Genomic DNA, 5278 nt, shown 5'->3' with positions numbered 1-5278 from the left:
TTCTTTTTTCATACTTTTGATTGTATCTCCAAGTAAATATGTAAATCCAATAATAGAACGATTGTGCTTACGTCTCAAACTGATTTTTTTAGTGTGATATTTTTATTTATCCTTAAATGGAAAAAAATCGTGCAGATCGAGTTGTTGAAAGATTAATATAATAATTGCAATATATTTTCTTGCTGAACCATTAGGAATATTCCATTAATACTGAACTGAACTAGAACTGAACTAGAACTGAACTAGAACTGAACTAGAACTGAACTAGAACTGAACTAGAACTGAACTAGAACTGAACTAGAACTGAACTAGAACTGAACTAGAACTGAACTAGAACTGAACTAGAACTGAACTAAAACTGAACTAGAACTGAACTAGAACTGAACTAGAACTGAACTAGAACTGAACTAGAACTGAACTAGAACTGAACTAGAACTGAACTAGAACTGAACTAGAACTGAACTAGAACTGAACCAGAACTGAACTAGAACTGAACTAGAACTGAACTAGAACTGAACTAGAACTGAACTAGAACTGAACTAGAACTGAACTAGAACTGAACTAGAACTGAACTAGAACTGAACTAGAACAGAACTAGAACAGAACTAGAACTAGAACTGAACTAGAACTGAACTAGAACTGAACTAGAACTGAACTAGAACTGAACTGAACTAGAACTGAACTAGAACTGAACTAGAACTGAACTAGAACTGAACTAGAACTGAACTAGAACTGAACTAGAACTGAACTAGAACTGAACTAGAACTGAACTAGAACTGAACTAGAACTGAACTAGAACTGAACTAGAACTGAACTAGAACTGAACTAGAACTGAACTAGAACTGAACTAGAACTGAACTAGAACTGAACTAGAACTGAACTAGAACTGAACTAGAACTGAACTAGAACTGAACTAGAACTGAACTAGAACTGAACTAGAACTGAACTAGAACTGAACTAGAACTGAACTAGAACTGAACTAGAACTGAACTAGAACTGAACTAGAACTGAACTAGAACTGAACTAGAACTGAACTAGAACTGAACTAGAACTGAACTAGAACTGAACTAGAACTGAACTAGAACTGAACTAGAACTGAACTAGAACTGAACTAGAACTGAACTAGAACTGAACTAGAACTGAACTAGAACTGAACTAGAACTGAACTAGAACTGACTAGAACTGAACTAGAACTACTGAACTAGAACTGAACTAGAACTGAACTAGAACTGAACTAGAACTGAACTAGAACAGAACTAGAACTGAACTAGAGCTGAACTAGAACTGAACTAGAACTGAACTAGAGCTGAACTAGAGCTGAACTAGAACTGAACTAGAACTGAACTAGAACTGAACTAGAACTGAACTAGAACTGAACTAGAACTGAACTAGAACTGAACTAGAACTGAACTAGAACTGAACTAGAACTGAACTAGAACTGAACTAGAACTGAACTAGAACTGAACTAGAACTGAACTAGAACTGAACTAGAACTGAACTAGAGCTGAACTAGAACTGAACTAGAAATTTTCAATTTCAATACGAAATGGTGTAATTTCACAAAGCTCTATCACTCTGGCTGTTAATAATTCGGTACAAAGATTAGTTTATAAATATATTTTTTGTTTTTTTATTAATTTTAAATATTTTATATAGTTAAAAATAAGTGAACAAATAAAAATATTTTTGAAACCTTTTTAATAGTCTACGCAAATGCATTATATGACGAAAATCTTGTTTTTGTTTTTAGCATACAAATGACGACACATGATTGAATAAATTATTTAATATGTTTGAAAATCTGAAATTCTAAATAAAAAACATTATGGCAAGACCTTTATAAATGTCTGACAGTTTCAGACTTATTTTCGGGACAGATTTGCTATGAATGACCTCCTACTAGATCATTCATTTTTCGAAGTTTCAATATTATATTTTTCTATCAACGACTGCTTTAAAACAGAACTTCGTATCGTTTACGCATCTGAGAAAACTAAGCCATTGCAAATTGTTGACCCCCATATTTTTTGATAAATATTCTATTTGAAATGGCTGGCAGATGTTAAATAAATTTTGAGTTTCTTTGCTTTTGTATCCATAAAAACATACTATTTTCGACAAACATAACAATTGTGTGCAATTTACAATTCAGGTAACTTAATTTGATATTTTTGATCACATCTATTTACATTGTAGTAACTGCAATTTAGAATTGTTTTCTAAATTTTTCCTTAACGTTAATTAAAGTAGGAAAACATAATCTATTTGTACAGTTTTCGTAATAAATACGTATGTATATCGCAAAATAAATCAAAATCATCTTCAATAGTACAATAAATTACGCGCTTATCAAAGTCTGATTTAATAAAAATATATTTTTCTCTATTTTGTTTTCTACATATTTTCTTTTTATTATCGCTTGACGCAACTAATCAATCAAAATTTTCAATATTCGTTGTGAGATTTCTCTTAGAACAAAAAAAATGCATGAAACGATTTCAATTTTGCAAAAACGATTTGAACTTTGTAATTTCAAAAGGGAGAAAAATTAAATAATATTTTTATTATTTATTAATTAATTTGTTTAAAATTAATGATGAAATAATAAAGGAAAAACCAATTTAAAAGACTGTAAAGTTAAATCCTTGCAAAATTCTCAAAACATTTATAAAATTTAAAATATGAATAAAAATTATAAAATTAAAGCATTTAAGGGAAAACATCAAACCACTTTTTCAAAATCTAACCCAATTCTGTATGGGAATTTTTTAAAACATTTGCCAAAACATTTTTATAAAAAGCGCGACAAATCCTCAAAAAGTTATCTAAGGTTAAATTAATAAAAAAAAACAAAACATAAATTTAAATTTATAAATATAATTTGTTTAATATTTTGTACTTTTGCTGCATTTTGATAAGATTTTTATTTCATGGGAGACATACTTAGAAAAATACATAATATATTATATATTGAATAAATATTTTATTTTATTAATATTTGATTTGAGTCTTGTTTTTTATTTTTATTTAATCATACACAGGTCTAGAAAAGAAATATATCGATCGTTAACTTTACAAAAATTATTTACACGTTTTATAATTTATGCGATTTGTAGCTTTGATTTTGAAAAGACTCAATGGAAAGGCAATCACATACGTAATTAAAAAAATACTTTCTTCAAATTTCAAATTTAATCAAACAGTATTTCCGTTTTTTTTAGTCAAAATGTGGTTTATAGTAAAAAAAATTGAATTTTTTTTCGAAAATTTGATATTTTAGTGAATAATTGAATTTTTAGAGAAAAATTGAGTTTTTAACGAAAATTTAAATATTTAGTGAAAATTTGAATTTTTAACGAAAAATTAAATTTTTAGTGAAAATTTTAATTTTAAGTGACAATTTTAATTTTTACTAAGATCAGCTCTATTTCAGTTCTAGTTCAGTTCTAGTTCAGCTCTATTTCAGTTCTAGTTCAGTTTCCAGTTCAGTTCTAGTTCAGTTCTAGTTCAGTTCTAGTTCAGTTCTAGTTCAGTTCTAGTTCAGTTCTAGTTCAGTTCTAGTTCAGTTCTAGTTCAGTTCTAGTTCAGTTCTAGTTCAGTTCTAGTTCAGTTCTAGTCAGTTCTAGTTCTAGTTCAGTTCTAGTTCAGTTTCTAGTTCAGTTCTAGTTCAGTTCTAGTTCAGTTCTAGTTCTAGTTCAGTCATTTCTAGTTAGTTCAGTTCTAGTTCAGTTCTAGTTCAGTTCTAGTTCAGTTCTAGTTCAGTTCTAGTTCAGTTCTAGTTCAGTTCTAGTTCAGTTCTAGTTCAGTTCTAGTTCAGTTCTAGTTCAGTTCTAGTTCAGTTCTAGTTCAGTTCTAGTTCAGTTCTAGTTCAGTTCTAGTTCAGTTCTAGTTCAGTTCTAGTCAGTTAGTTCAGTTTCTAGTTCAGTTCTAGTTCAGTTCTAGTTCAGTTCTAGTTCAGTTCTAGTTCAGGTTCTAGTTCAGTTCTAGTTCAGTTCTAGTTCAGTTCTAGTTCAGTTCTAGTTCAGTTCTAGTTCAGTTCTAGTGAAAAATAGAAAATTTGAATTTTAAAATAATTTTTGTAATTAAAAAAATGGATTTATTTTAAAAATTTAAATTTTAGTAAAATATCGGATTTTTTAAAAAAAATTGAATTTTTAGTAAGAATTCTATGGTTTAAGTGAAAATTAGAATTTGGTATAAAAACCGGATTTTTAATGAAAATTTGAATTTTTAGTAATGAAATAGATTTTTAGTAATTTTTTTAATTTTTAGTGAAAAATTGAGTTTTTAGAGTATATTTAAATTTTTAGTGAAAATTAGTTTTTACAGTATCAATTTGAATTTTAAGTCAAAATTTGATTTATTTGTTAGTTATCGTGAAAGATCCTACTTTTCCTGAATTAGTTTCTGTGCTAAAATATCGGTTTTCAATGAAAATAAAATCGGTCTTATTAAGAATAAAATCATAACAATCGGCATATCTCTAGTTTTTCAAATTCATAGTACCCGGCCTATTCTACTAACAACCGAAACAGTCTACGATTAGTAGTTTAAACCGCATAGCTGACGCATAATTTAGCGGCGTTTACATGTATGTATGTTTTAACGTGCGTTCCACATTGTTATAGGAGTCATTTTTAATTTATTTATTACACATGGAACAAGAATCAAAAAAAATTGAAAAAGTATGTGCAGACAGTGTTGCCGATTATTGTAGAATTAAAAAGAAATGGGACATTTTTCAAATATCTTAGATAAATTATGGATTTCAAAGTTCAGTAATAATTCTGTTTGTTATGTTTCTGAGATACAAGAATAGGTGAAATCTCAGGGTATTGTAGTTTTTCATCATGTGTTAATTATATACATATAGAGCTATTTTACTGATTTTCAATAGCAAAATTTTGTATCTGAATATAACTTACTTCATAAGATATAAAGTGATTATAAGGATCCAAGATTCATTATTATACTTTATGGGATCGTGAGTATTACAGATTTATTAACTTCCTGAATTGTTTTGAGTTTTCAAATGTGTAATTTTATCAGTCGTTGTTGCCGGCAACACTACAAACTGTGAAAATACAACATGCTAAATGTATATACTTTGAGTGTGGCTGACTGTTGGGTTGGTTGACTGGCTGCTAGTCGTCAGCAAGAAGATGGCAAAACGACAAAACAGAATAACAATATTAAAAAAAAAAAAATCACACAACGTTGTTTTAAGTCTACAGAGAGCGGGAGAGGATTCTATGAAAAAGGCCCGTCAAGTGAAGCA

The sequence above is a fragment of the Lucilia sericata genome, unplaced genomic scaffold (assembly GCF_015586225.1).
Source record: "Lucilia sericata isolate MDLA Ls3-8-SP2 unplaced genomic scaffold, ASM1558622v1 Contig002201F_arrow, whole genome shotgun sequence".
Taxonomy (NCBI): domain Eukaryota; kingdom Metazoa; phylum Arthropoda; class Insecta; order Diptera; family Calliphoridae; genus Lucilia; species Lucilia sericata.
This window is presented reverse-complemented; position numbering follows the sequence as displayed.